We start from the raw sequence: 15,899 nt of genomic DNA on the forward strand, positions 1-15,899 counted from the left end.
GAGTAGACTTAAACTTTTGATTAAGTTCACACCTGAAAAAAAACCTCTGAGTAAGTACTCACCTCTTTGCTCCTTGTAAATTCACAAGTTGCCTGACCTTTATAGGTACTTAGCACCCTTTTGTATTAGATCTAAAAATAGGCACAGCTTAAGAACTTTTGCCTTACTATAAGTATGGGTTTAAGTATTTTTCATTGTTCAGCAAGGAGTTTCTTCCCCTAAAGCATGCTTAAGTAGGGGTGGAGTAGAGGTCTCACATTCCTGATCTAAGTTCCTTCATTGTTTAAAATGGGGAATGATCTTAACCAAATCAAGTAGGGTCTGAGAATTTTTAAGATTCACACAAGGTAGCAAAGACTTTTTTTTTTTTTGCCCAGGCTTGTTTATAATGCCAGTTTGGCTTTTAGTTTGGGGAAGGCATTTCGAAGCATTTTCCTGATTTTTCCAATGGTGTTTAGCATCCTGGGAAACATGATGTGGAAAAAAAATAGCCAAGAAACTAAAAAATTTTTAAATAGATCCATAATTTTGTCAGCTGAAAAAAACAAATTCACCAATTTATTTTTAAAAGTTGATGAATTTGTACATTTTAAATCAGAAATGATCAAATTATTCCCTTCTTTCATATAATCAATTGAAAAACATGTAGCAATATTTCCCCTCCTGGGTGCTAGGAGTCTAGAGCCTCTGAGTCTTTGGATGTAATTTAAAGAATGGTCTGGTCTGGGTCCAGAGTTACTAATTCAGGTGGGGAGAAGCAAGATATTGATGCCAGGGTGGATGGAAAAATAGCTAACATGGATAACTAGGTGTAAAGTGAAGCATAGACTGATGAAGTTCCACCTTCCTTCCCCCTGTAACTTCCTTCTTTCTTCTTTCCCCTGTTGAGTAGCTATTAATTATATCCCTATCCCTCCCCTCCATCCCTCACTCCCAAATACGGAATCTTATACTTTGTGAGGCTTTACATTTTCAAAAGACAATATTCCTGGATTTAAAACTAATTTATAAATTTGCTGGTCAAGACATCCTAATCTGGTCAAAAGATTCTCTAGACAATCAAAAAAACCCCCCAAACTCCCCTGGCTCAGGTCCCTAAATACAATTTTGGGAGCTCATTATTCAGCTCCTCACTTTAATATCCCAAGACAGCTTTAATTGGTAGATAGCTAATTGGGAGTGGTCCATCAGATCCTCAACCCCTCTCCAAATTCATAGGTATGAGTTACATAGGCAGGAAAAGAATCATTGTCTTCTTTTCTATTAACCAGGTTTTAAAGGGGGATATGCATTCCTTGGGATTCCTGAGAACAAAGGAGTAGACTGATCAGAACCTGTGATCCAGGATCTAGATAGGAAAAATAGAATATTTGAAAAATAAATTCTTATACTCAGAGAGGAGTATACATTTTGGTCTATGGGATATCATTTCTCCTAACTAATTCTTCTTCCATCCCTTACTGAGTATCCTAGAGTTTCCCATAAATCTTTTGCCCTTTAAATCTTTTGTCCCTTGATTCTTTTTTGTCATTTCTTTTAAACTTTGGTCAAGTTTTTTTTTTTTAAATTTTAAGTAATAACTTTTTTTTATCCTAGAAGCAGGAAAATAACTTGCTTCAGGGTATTGTCCTGATTTTGTATTTCTTATATTTTTCTTAATCAGAAGGACAGAATCAGTCACTTCTAGTTTATTTTGTTAAAGTCAATTAACAAATCTTTATTAAGCTCAGACTGACTCAAATTCCTATTTTTTGTTAAAGGCCCATAAGTCTCATTTATGAGTAATTTGTTTTGGAAGATATGCTTCAGTCACGCCGCGTACACACAGGGAATCTTGTTCTCTTTTGCTTTAAGATTAGCCTTTCCCAAAATCCCTTCTTAGTACACAGACATACAAATTAATCTTGTGATTTTCATATTGAATTTCCTCCATAGCACCAGGACTTTCCTCTACATGCTTGCAAAATTTGTACTTTGTTATGGAAATTATAACATTTGAGCACTCCATAACTTAAGAGTTTTAGGAAATGAGTTTTTCTATGATAGAGATCTGTGGATGAAATTCATTAGCATTTTGATACATTTTCAAAACTTTCTGTATAGTTTTCTTGTCTTATTTCCTGCAGTGTAGTTTTCAAGATTATAAATTCATTTTTTCCCCTAGGAAACTGTCTCCTAGGTAGCCAAAAGATGGGACCTGTTGTAAAGTCAAGTTGTTATGAACAGGATAAATGGTCCAACACAACAAAAAGGAATTAATGAAGATTAACAGGCTTCAAAGATACAGTTGCCATGCATAAATCAAGAAGATATGCTGATACTGATGGTGTGTCCCTGACCCTCCTTTGTATTCCTATCACATATGGAGGTCCATCTCAATGGTGTAATCCAGCTGGGTAAGGAACTAGGGCCAGGTCTCCTCCTCTGCCACAATCCATGGCTTCTACCTCTACAACATCTAAAGCTCATGCAAGCACTGGCCTCAGCCCTGTCTCTATCCTTGTCTTTGTTCTGTAACTATTGGCAATTGGCCTTGCCACATAGTGGTCTGCATTAAATGTTGTCAGATTCACCTGGTTTTGATGGTTCCTCGCATGTGTTGGGCCAGTACCTCTGCTCTTTCTTTCTCCTTTCTCAGGTGCCCGATAGAATTTGAGCAGTGTCCTCTGCTGTGGTTCTGACCAACAATGGAGGATGTACCTCCTTCATGCCCCTGGAGATAGGAGCTCAATGTAGAGTACACGATGTCCCTGGCAATCTACCCATGTCCATGAGCACTTACTTACTTTGCAGACTTCCACTTTTACAATACTAAGTATTTTATAGTCCTGGCTTCATAAATTCTTTCTGCCTTGAGATACTATCTCTGCATACTTAGGTTTAGCTCCCAAATTTATAGCTAAATGCATGGCTTCAGTGTCTGAAACTTCTTGGTCTGTCCGTAGTCAGCAATGCTGGCAACAAGTGTCTGCCTTTAATTTATAGAAAAGTCTTTCCCTGTGTGCCTTTATTATTTGTCTCATACTTCTTAAAATAACAATCCTTAATCAGGTGTTGTAAGGATAATTTTAGTGTTTTGACTTAAATCTAAATAATTGGTCACCAGGGATGATTCCCAAATAATAAAATACCTAAGTCAGCTGGGAATTATGGAGATTTTAATTAATATAGAAAGAAGGAATTAAAGAAAAGAGAGAGAGAGAATTAATTTAACTGTTCTGGCTCAGGCTGAGCCAGGTAGTAGTTAAAGGCCTTGGCCAAAGTGGCCTTCCTGAGTCTAAAGGAAAGGGAGTCAGTCTTATCACTCACCATGAGACCATCTCCAAGGAAGCTCCAGTCCTCCACTGAACTCAATCTCCTGAACTGAGTTCAGAACTGAACACTATGAACTGAATTGCTGAATTGAATTTTTAGCGTCCTTTTAAAGAGAATTTTCTCTTAAGTCACCTCCCCTAAATTTTTACATCTACCAATCACAGCAGACACTTTTTTCCAGGACTGCCCATTCTTAGTTCTCACCACTCTTTAGTTCTCACCTTCTCTGGTTAGATTATATCTTCTGGGGTACATCACACTTTTTTGTTAAATTCACCTTTTGTGAGTTACTTGACCTTTTTGTTATTAATTTAACCTTTATTGGTACTTAACATCTTTTTGTATTAGATCTAAAAATAGATTTAGCTTAAGATTCTAGCTTCACTATAAGGTATGAGTTAAGTACCTTCATTGTTCAATCAGGAGTTTACAACTTTATCTTCCCCTAAAGTATGTCTAAGTATGGGTGGAGTAATGTAAAGTTCCCAAGACATTCCTGATTCTTGTTAGACCAAGTATCTCCATTGTTACAATAAGGAAATAGCTAAATCAAATCTTCTAAAGTACAGTCTGAGTAGTTTTTAAGATTCACAATGTCCAACCTTGTGGCACAGGAAACACTTCCTGGTCTCTCTTTGTCCACTGCTGTTTGTATGAGGGTCTAGAGTATGTCTTTATGGTATGCAAGTTCTTAATTTCCTCTATCTCTTTTTGTTTCAATGTTTCCTCTGTTCTTTGTAGTTTTTTTTAGTTCTTTCATTTCTTTTTGATGATCATTATGATTATCCCATAAGTAAGATGCAGCTTCGTGAAGTTCAGACAGATTTATAGTATAACACTTAAGGAAATAATTTTTGAAGAAGTTTTTCAGATGTGAGGTGCAACCCCTAAGGAATTGTCTCCTCACATGAGCTACAGACTCTTCTGAATCTTTCTCAATATTCATGATAGACTCTGCTGTTTCAGAGAGGCGATCAATAAAGCTAGCAGGATGTTCCATACAGTCTTGAACTAACTTATCAAACTTTCCCTATGCATTTCAGTTTTGAACAGAAGGACTTTATAGCCTAGAGAAGATCCTCCCTACATTTTCTTTTTTCTTTTTTTTTCCCTCAGAGAAAAAGTCTTTATCATTGTAACATTTTTTGCACAGTATGAAATTTGGGGTATTTATGAATCCTCTGATATAAAAAATATGGTCTCTGGCTGAAAGCCTTCCTAGAGGGAATCCATCTGGAACTGCTCTGTTCAGAAGACATTATCTCATATTGATCAAGCTTTGGACTCTCCATTTCAATGTCTTTCTTCAGTCATGAGAGAAATAAGATTTAAATCCAAAAGCAATTCTCAGTTGGGAATAACATGATTGTTGCCTGAAGGCCTTACTATATTGATCATATTCCTACGGTTTCTCTCTAGTGTGGATTCTCTCATGTTAAATAAGTTAAAGTGGCAATTATAAGATTAGCATCATGCATGAGGTTTCTCTCCAGTGAGGATTTTCTGAAATGAAGCAACTATGGAACTTTATGTGAAAGTCTAACTGAATTGATGACATACATAAAGATTTTCTCCAGTGTGGATGCTCTGATGCCTAGCTTCTACATTTTCTCATATATATACATATATATATATATATATATATATATATATATATGTAATGCATGCTGGATTGGAAAAATCAAAATCCTGAAACATATATTCAGTAAAAAGATTACATGACAAAAGTATATATTGCTAATTGAAGCATCATCCATAAAAGAAGGGATAACATGTCAGAAGTACATATTTTCTATATGTCAATTAAGTGTAAACAAGCCTTATTAAAGTATGCAGGCCAATTAAAAGTACACAGCTGCATAAAGGAATAAATATATTCATCAACACTAATCTACAAAGTTTCTCTTTGGTGTGTTATCCAAGACATAAGATAGTGATGGTGCTGTGAATTTTAGATTTACTCCACCCTGTTTAGTCTTTGTAAATTTAGCAACCAGGAATATTTACACCCCCACTTACGGATTAAGTGTGGGGGAGGAAAGTCTATGACCTGTGTGTGCTAACAAGTGACAAATCAGAAACAACTGACTGACCCCCTGGGTTGTCCAAAACCAAATTTAAGCCACCATTGGTGCATGTGAGACACAGGAAGTGACATAAAGAACTTCCTTTATATTTCATGTCACTTCCTGTGAGAGGGACTTGGTGGGCTCGAGTGTGAGACCTCAGACTGCTTCCTTTAGACTATCACATGGAGTGCAAGGCTTATTCCCCTTTCCTTGGCTTTTCTGGAAGCACAAGACTCTGGAGAGACCCATCTCCTGGGACTCCATTCCCCTTGGCTTTCTGGAGGCACCAGTCTCTGAGGAGGCCCCTCATCTTAGAGGAGGCCTCATGACTGGAAGCCTGTGCTAGATTTAATCCTCTGCCCTCCTCCCCCCCCCCCCCTTGGCTGGGGCCTCTGAACTGCCTGGTATCTTTCTCTTTTTCCTCTCTTTCTTTCTTCCTTAATATCTTCACTCTATTGTAAATAAACCATCATATAATTCCAATCTGACTTGAGCATTTCGTTGGGATTTAGAATTTAAAATCCCTGGCAACCAACCAAAAAAATATTCAGTCCAACCATAAGTTTTACCCCTAACAGTGCCAGAGTAAAAAAGGTCACTCTAACTCAAAGTTTGTGATAACTAGTAAGGAATTTCCTGGGAGTAGAATTTATAGCAAGATATATAGGAAAAGTATGGAGGTTGTTCTGTCTGAGATAAAGCCTAAGGTTATGTTAACCTGGTCAATAATATTTTAGTCCATCAAGAATGTTTTAAGCCAATTAAGAAGAGCCAATTAATAGAAGGCAGCTGTACTCAAGACAAGTTTTGCTACATCTGCGAGTTTATGACCTGTCCTTGCTTGGTCTAGGCAGACTTTCACAAAATATGTCTTTTTCTGGCTGTTTCTTGCCTTGATTGGCTTGGGGAGTTCTTATGGATCTATCATGTTAGATTTATTGGTAACTAATTGGGCAAAAGAGCTCCTAAAATTGCTTTATTTTCACTTTTACTGGTAGTGCCCTTTTCTTTTTCAATATTGGTAATTTGACTTCCTTCTTTTGTTTTAAAAAATAAAATTAACCAATGAATTGTCTGCTTTATTATTATTCTTTATAAAATCGGTTTCTAGTTTTATTCATTCCATTTTAAAAAAAACTTTCTATTTTATTTATCTTTCCTTTGATTTCCAGGATTTTTATTTTGATGTTTAATTGGGGATTTATAATGTGTCCTTTTTCTAGTTTGTTTGTTTTTTTAATTTTCACACCCAATCCATTGATCTGATCTTTCTCTTTAAAAAATGTTTAAGAGGGGGCAGCTGGGTAGCTCAGTGAATTGAGAGCCAGGCCTAGAGACGGGAGGTCCTAGGTTCAAATCTGACCTTAGACACTGCCCAGCTGTGTGACCCTGGGCATGTCACTTGACCCCCATTGCCTAGCCTTTACCACTCTTCTGCCTTGGAACCAATACACAGTGTTGACTCCAAGACGGAAGGTAAGGGTTTTACAAACAAATAAATAAATAAATAAAATGTTTAAGAGTTTAGAGATACAAATTTTTCCCTTAAGCACTACTTTGTTGTATCTAACAAATTTCGTTGTTTCATTGTCATTACATTTAATGAAATGATTGTTCTTGTGGAAGAGAGAAATTGGGAAGCATGCAAAAAGGCTGAAGCAGTAGCTGAGTGATGACCTGTCAGTCAAACGAGAGGGTTCTATTTGGAATGTTACCAGGAGAAACAGTTGGAGGCAAACCAACTGCTTGGTAGACCCTTGTTACCTTGAAAGAGGAAAGAAGGAGTTTTCCTCTCTTGGACTTGGGAGACTCAAGCTGAAGGAAGTCTTGTGACTTTGAAGGCAGAAGAAAGGACAAAAGTCCAGATATCTCTCTGACTTGCTCTGTTGATGATAGTGATTGAACTTTTCTGTTATCATTTTAACATGTACAATGCTCTCTTGTCTGTACTTTCTGTTGATATGTAGTCTTGTGTGCTTTCCTTTGTTTTCCATTCATAGGCTTTCATTCACAAGGACTATTACTGATTTTTTCACTAGGGCTATTCATGCTGTTGCTTATGACTAGGGCTTCTTTTTTTTTTATCAGGTGTCATTTGCATGTATCTTCATTGATGACATTGTTGTTTCTTGTGAGATATCTGAAACTATGAGGTAATATCTTCATGGTATACCCTCCCTCTCTCCCTGCCCCTGGTAGAGATTGTTTAGGATGAAGGTTGAGAGTTATGGATAACCTGTATCAGTCCTCTTCTATAACATGATTTGATAACAAATTTATCCAATGTGAATAGATGCTTCAATAGCATTCTAGGTGTTTCCATCTTGTATTACTGTGGTGTTTGTATTTGTCATAGCTATGAAGTTGGATTTTGCTACTAAACGCTTAGGCATTTTCTTGTTATTGAATTTACTTAGTTGTTCTTTTGTCAGAATATATCTCTTTTTCTACCTAAGACTAGTCTTCATTCTCATAAGGTTTTGTATTGTATGTTACCCTATGGAACTCCAACTAATCTTGGTTTCACTTTTACTGCATGAATGATATTTGTCATGTTATTGAAGTTAGAGAATAAATATGAAATTATATACCTATCTCTCCTTCTCCAGTTCTTTAATATGTTCCTTGATATCCTCCTTCCCATTCAAAATCAGTATCTGAATAAGCCATGTAATTCAATTTCTCTATAAGGTCATCTTCATTATCAACTCCTAATTTAGCATAAAGTTCCTCCAATGGTATACAACTTGTTCTATGCCCAAAGATCACTTCATCATCATTATATTGATAAGATTTTGATTGTTCTGGTTTCAGGTATTCAATTTTCTCATTTGTGTCCCACACATTCACTTCTTCATCTACCTCCTCATAAAGCTTATAAAATTGATAAGGTATTTGTTCTAAATCACTATCTTGGTCCATTATTATTACACCACCTGGTATTCCTTCTGACTCAGCTTCTTATTCTGGGTCACTGACTTCTGTAATCCTTATGTTATTCATTGGATTTTGTTCAGTGCTATGCAAACTTGTGTCAGATGTAGTTAACTCTGGCTTTGTGTTTTGATCTAACCCCATGCCACCAGCTTTTATATTTCCCAAATATGTTTCTGGTTGTTTCTCATTGCTAAACTTTAGATTCTTGTTTTGAGGTGGTATATTTGATGGTATGGAATTAGTTTCTTCTCGCAGTTATGCAATGCTGTTGCTAAAATTCATAGATTCGACTCTATAATCAGTCTGAAGTTCTTGTTCATCTTCACACTCTTTTGACTGTGTAGAGATAGAAACCTTTCCATCTATGATGTTATCTTCTGGGAATAAGTTTAGTACATCTTCATTTTCCCCTGCATCACTGGGATGTGTACCTTCATTCTTCTCCACAGTATTACATACAAGTTTCTGGCTGTATAGCTAAGGTGTTTATTGCTATTGAATCACTGTGCCTTTCTTTGCTACTTTCAGCCAGCTGTATGATTGAATCAGCTAAATCTTCTTGATTTAAATAATTTCCTATGAGATTTTCATCTGAGGTTGATTGTACTATATCCACTATTTTATTTGACAATGAATTTAAATCAAATCTATGATTAAGGTCATGTAACGTTACTTGGTCAGATCCCCTTCCTCCTCCACTTAGAATGTTGGTTTCAAGTCTGCCATTTGAATCCTTGGCTGTTCTTTAAGTTACTAAGTCTTTCATTCCATTACTATTTTCAAATTTAACTGTCATTTCACCTCCATTACTTTGAATATGATTATTATTTCCAAATGTAATGTCAGCTTCGTTTTCATTAAATTTTGTATTGTCTAAATCAGTCATTGAAGGATGGAAAGTTTCAGCTTCAGGATTCAAATTAGATGTTTTTTTCCTAAGGAGATCTGTGCCATATAGCTATTTGAAGAATTAACTGTGTTTTGTGGGATCTTGTGCAAATCTGTGAATGTTTCCAAAGTATTTACATCTCCATTAACAGTAAACTCATTGGTAACAGTAAACTTATTCCTAAACATACAGCAAAGATCATGGTAGTGGATACAAACTTGGAGACTCTTGTTAAGAACATATTTGAAGAATTCCTGAAGGCAGAAGGGCTAGATCAGATTAAGGATAAGGGAAATGGTCAGGCAGATAATGCATCCAAGGAGAAAGACAGAAAGGCCAAGAAAGCAAAGTCTAGTACACAGGGCAATGACAGTGACAAGGATACTAAGGCAAATAGTGAAGGTGAGAAAATTTTCCCAAAGACATTTCCAAGATTTCAAACATAGCTGGTGTATTGCATTCAAAAGTTCATAGGCAATTTACTACCCAGGAGTTAGATTCCCTGAAGAAAAGGTTTCCAAAGTTTATCGACAAACCCTATAAAACTTAGAAGGAGCTAAAGCATGCTTTCTGAAATTTTTAACCCAATTTTCAGGATGTGGAATTTCTTTTGGCAGAACTTTTTAGCCCCCATGAGCACTGTCAATTCATTGATAGGACTAGGTCAGAAACTGCACTGATAAATTGGCCTACAGAGGAGCAAAGGGAAGACTTTTATTTCTCTAATCCCATCGGCATGACCTATCTGAAGAAATGCGAGGAGGACTTGCTTCAAGCCATAAAAATGTGTTGCTCAAAACCAAATGCATGGAGAAAATTTGACAGATTGGTGCAAAATAAAGAACATCCACCTTCCTTTATTGATCTCCTGTCTGAAATGTCTGAATCTATAATGGGTTTAGATACAAACACAGAAGAGTCTATATCACATGTAAGGAGATAATTTTTGAAAGGATGCATACCACACTTAAAAAACTTTTTCAGACATTACAAAATATGATACAGTGAGTTGAATAGAATTACAGGATATGGCAACTTACATTCATGACAATCACACAGAACAAAGTAAACAGTTGGCAGATTTAAAGGAAAAATTAGAAGAATCACAGAAAATTTTAAGAGAAAAGGAGATTGAAGAAATTAAAAGTTGAATACTGTTAGTACACACACAAAACCTGTTTATAAGCCAAGAACAGTTCATAAACAGACTAGGCTATGTTTTTTCTGCCATAAGACAGGACACCTGATCAAAGACCATTTTCTAAAAAAGAAATATGAAGTCAGTAACAACAAAAGTACTAAAGTAAAATACAACAAACAAAATCCTACATGCTGTGAGCATTGTATGCTTAAATCCACACAACATGCTGAAAGATGCTATAAAATCAGGAGCTAAACCCAAATATTCAGATATGGTTAGGAGGAATTATGAAGCCAGGCTTATAATGTATGTAGTTTGGTACAGGGAGATGGAGACAACAGTGAAAGAGTGACAGTTGTTCAAATTAAGGGGAAACAGATAAGAAACAGTGAAAAGTTAGTACAAAAATTGAATCTGTGCGTGATGACAAATGCAAAAGATCAGATGATAGGCAGAGACAAGTAAAACAGACATTTAAAAATTAGCTCCAAAGAAAAGTCTCTACATAATCTCTATATAAAGTCTCTGCCAATCATAGTAACAGCAAAGAAAGCAAATAAAACAGCTCCAGAAAAATAAATGCAGCCAGTAAAACAGATAAAAGAAAAACTACAAAGCTCTTTTAGATACTGGTGCTTCAAAATCTGTCCTAAAGACATATCCAGGGGATACCAACATAGAGGGTATGGTTTCTGTAGCTAGAGCTACTGGACAGCTACAGGTCCCTCAGCTTAAAAGCCCTAAGGTCAAATTGGGTCCTCTCACCATAGATCATACTTTCTTTTTGATTCCCTCATGTCCAGATAACCTTTTAGGATGGGATTTTTTGTGTAAGGTTCAAGTGACTTTGCAGTGTGAAAGATCTGGGAAAATTTACTTGCATTTACCCAAGAATTCATTAAAACACTACCCATTGTTATACCTAGAACAACTAGAAGAAGAACCTGAGAAAATTCAAATTGTAACATCTATGTATGAAATACCAAAAGATATACCATAAGGGGTGTTTGCAAAACATCAAAATGATGTGAGTAGGATCAAGTTGGTGACACCAGTCAGGATTGAGGTCAGGGAAGAAATACTGCCTAAGATACCACAATACAAATTGAGTAAAGAAGCAAAAGAAGGAATAACACCTATCATAAATAGTTTACTAGAACAAGGCATATTAAGACCTACTGTATCTGAATACAATAGTCCAATTCTAGCTATTAAAAAGAACAAGTTGAATGAAGATGGCACTCCAGTTTGGAGATTTGTCATGGATCTTAGGGCTGTAAATAACTTTATAAGAAAAAAGACAAACTGTCACACCTTCGCCAATGTTGGACTTGAGCAATGCTTACTTTACCATACTGTTGCACCCTGATTCTCAAAATATTTTTGCTTTCCAATGGGGACAAACTCAGCTGTGCTACACCAGATTTGTGCAAGGATGTTGTGAGTCTACTTCAATATTTTATCAACTTCTGCAGAGAGATCTAGCCACCATAACTTTCAAATGTAGCAGATTAATACACTATGTGGATGATTTACTGGTTCTGCCTTTTTGAATGCTTCCCAATATCTCTCTTCCACATTCTACCATTTGTTCTTGAACCTACTCATTCTTTAGGATTAGTTACTTAGTTTCTAATTAATTTTATTACTTATTTATATTTTAAGGCTTTATACATCCTTCCCACTGTCCAATAAATCTTTTATACACTTATTATAATAGATGATAATGCACAAAGACAATAGTCATTCTTGGTCACCGAGAGACTACCACTAACCTTTCCTACACTCTTATAATCACTGAGCCAATCAGCACCCAGAATACAGAGCACAGCACTGTGGTTGGTCGTCTTTCATTCCATCAGCCAAAAGTGTGGCATGTACAATCTCCTGTTGGCAAACTTGAACAAGAGGTAGTGGTATACTGCATTTCCATTGTTACAGTATGGTATTCACCCACAAAATCCCATGATTTAGCAAAAACTCCATGATACAGAATTAGATTTTTTTTTAATCCACAATACAGTGAACCATTGTAAGTGAATCGCAATATAGTGAGAGACTACTGTATTTCTATATCCAGGTGAAGGTGTATATATATTTTCCCTTTTTGAACCATTTCTGATGAGAATGAGGGTAAAGAGGTGCCCTTTAGCTTCCCATTTTCCCCTCTATTGTAAAAACTCTTTCTTGTGCATCTTTCTCATGATATAATTTCCCTCATTCTACATTTCTCTCTTCCTCTTTTCCCAGTGTATCTCTCTCACCCTTCTGTTTTTTTTTTTCTGAATCAATATATATCCATGTCTTCTATGTTATTCTGAATATATTTTGTTTATACACGGTTGTTTCCAACATTAGACTGATAATCCTTGAGAATAGGGACAATTTTTGTCTTTATGTTCGTAGCACTTAGCCTAGCACATTTGTTTTGAGAGAAATGTATCCTCCATAAATTCATGTGGTGGGTAACTGCTGCCAAATAAATCTACTACAATGAAGAAATTATAGAGGTACAAACCTAGGTTTTAACATCATTATAAGCAGGGGTTCAGCCTTTAGAGAGAAAAAAAAAATCAACCTGAACAAGATTAAAATTTCTAAAGAGGCTTTTTAAATAGACAAATATATGCCAATAATAGAGAAATAAACATTTTAAGTCTCCTACTTTTTTTAGGCTACAAAAATTAAAAAAGATTCATAATCCCATATTTCCTTCAATATCATAAAAACTGAACAAATTTAGTTAAGCAGGATCATGATTTCATAATCCCCTAATCAAACCAACCTAGTTAATCAGACTCTATGAGTAAACTATCAAGCTAAAGGTTAAATTATTTAGAGGGTTCACAATGGACTGAACAAGGGGGAAGAAGTTTAAATGTAAAAATTTCCAATGTTGACTAAGTAGTTGAGAACAGCTGGAAGTCTTCTTGGTAAGGCTGAATTACCCTTTGGTTTCTGCTTTAAGAATGTTAGTCCTCCTTTAACACTATTATTGCATGAATCAGGTTTTGGTCGGGTGAGGTTAATATTGTAAATCTTGAAATTTCTCAGACTTGTGAATGTTAAAAATTTCCACATTGAGGAATCCTCCATTGGAATAAATTCCCTACTGGAAACATTCCCCATTTTGATGTGAGAACTCGCCAGGATCAGAAATGGGAGGACCTCTACTCCACCTGTACTTAAGACTGCTTTAGGGGAGAAAACTCCTTGCAATGGGAGGACCTCTACTCCACCCATACTTAAGACTGCTTTAGGGGAGAAAACTCCTTGCTAAACAATGAAAGTACTGGACCCATGCTTATGATGAGGCAAGGAGTTCTTTGAGCCATGCCTGGTTTTAGAATTGATACAATGGGATGCTAGGTACCTATAAAGGTCGGGCAAGTTTTCTCTTACTGAGATTAGTCGACTCAGTTGTGTTTTCTCTGGCTCAGATTTACTGAGGGGATTAGTCAACACAGCAGCATTTTCTATGGTTCAGACTTACTGAGATTAGTCGACTTAGCAGGAATTCAGATGGGCTGTCCTTTTAGAAAACATCTATGGTGATTGGTAGATGGAAGAACTTAGGGGAGGTGACATAGGAAAAAAACCCCTATATAAGAAAAGGAATCTCTTGAGCAAGGGATCCTTGGAGGCTTGGATGCTTGGAGATCCTGAGAGCCTTGGAGATAGGATCCTTGGAGATAAATCCTTTTGGAGAAAGCTCTTATGAGGATCGCTTGGGAAGAATCTCTTGAGAGAGGCTCTGGAGAAGGGAAGCTCTTGGAGGACAATCTCTAAGGAGGTCTCGCTGGAGCTCCTCTGAGGGGACTCTGTCTCTCTGGAGGCTCTGGAGAGAGGCTCTTTGAAACAGTCTCTGGCTGGATCTTTCTTTGATGAGGACTCTGGCTGGAACTCTCTCTGGTGAAATCAGCTGAGATGGAGCTGGCCTGGTGTCCCTAGAATTCTTGCTTAGACAGACCTTGTGGTGAGTGATAAAAGACTAACTGACTGATCTCTCTCTTAAGACTCAGGTCTAGGCCATGTTGGCTTAAGGCCCTTCATAATTATTTCCTTTTTTTCTCTCTCTTTCTTTGATTACTCATTGTATTATTAATTAAATTCTCTATAAAACCCAGTTGACTTAGGCATATTGAATAATTGGGACTATTTCCCTGGTGACCACCTTATATTTGATTTAAAAAACCAAGACACTGTAGTGAAACATATTTTCAGCGGTCAAATTTACTCACACTCTCTTATATCTATCACAATTTGTATCTTCCACCATTTTAACTCACTACAGTTTACAACATCAACTATTTTAATTATTACAGTTTATGGCCTTCAACTACAGTTTAAGGCTCTCACCTATTTTAATTATTACAATATTAACAGAAGACTGGGTACCAGTTAGGCTGCAACTGCAGGAGGAATAACCCTGAGCCCTGAATGATAATTAAAGAACGGCAATTTAAAAAATCAAAATTTCCCTTAACAATACAATCAGAATGAACTTAATGAAGGCAGGAAAAATTTTTTTCTTCTCTGAATCCCCAGTACTTATCACAGTGCCCACCATATATATATATAGATGCTTAGTAAATATCTCCTAACTAGGTACTTGGATATTATGCCACCAAGAGTCTCTATTAAATATTGATATTATTTCATTGCCTCTGGTACTTTTAAGCATAATGTAGTTTCCAAGGTATCTTTTCAATCACGGTCACTTTTGCTGTTGTCTTTTCTGAGATCTTAGTTGCTACACTTGGTGTTTTTTAGTTCATCTGTTAGGGACAAGCATTAGGATTTGATCTCTAATTTCATAGGTATAGGAAAATCCTGAATAAAGAAACTATCCTTTCCAAAGCAGTTCAACATGTTCCACCAGCGATCAATCGTTCACTTGTATATTGACCTGGAGAATTAAGTGACACTCAAGGTGACATAGTGAAGTGGTGCACTTCATAAAGCGAGTCAGGACACCCAGAAGTTCAATTAATGGAACCAATATTTGTTTATTAATCTATTGATTAATGATACGTACCTAACTGGCCAGGGCAGCCTTCCTAGTGAAAGCTTTGCCAAGGCAAAGTTACGGAGAGTTTTTATAGGTTTACATACGTGAGAGAGGTGAAATGGTAAAATGAGGTCATACAAAGCTAATGAAAGATATATGGCTTTAAGTTTAAAATAAGTAATATATGGTCTTAATGACTGGGGCAAACTGACCAGGGCAATTAAGACTTATCGGACACAAGCCAGATGTACCATAAATTGAGAGGATGGACCTTCCTTTGTATATCTTATCCTGCACCTGGTTTATCTGGTCCCCTGACCATCTGTTGTTACAGCCTGGGAAAGTACATTCCTTAAGCCTCCTTTCTATAAGGGAAGGTATACTTTATTGATTACTACCTTTACCAATTGATGAGGGATTTTGTTTTACTCTATTTCAATAGCCAATGTGTTTCAGAGGCAGGATTTAAGCCCAAATTTTCCTGGACTCAAAGCCAGCTCTCTGCACTGAAAGAGAGATTGCATCTGAGCCAGTTCC

This window comes from Monodelphis domestica, chromosome 1 (genome assembly GCF_027887165.1).
Source record: "Monodelphis domestica isolate mMonDom1 chromosome 1, mMonDom1.pri, whole genome shotgun sequence".
In the NCBI taxonomy this organism is placed as follows: Eukaryota; Metazoa; Chordata; class Mammalia; order Didelphimorphia; family Didelphidae; genus Monodelphis; species Monodelphis domestica.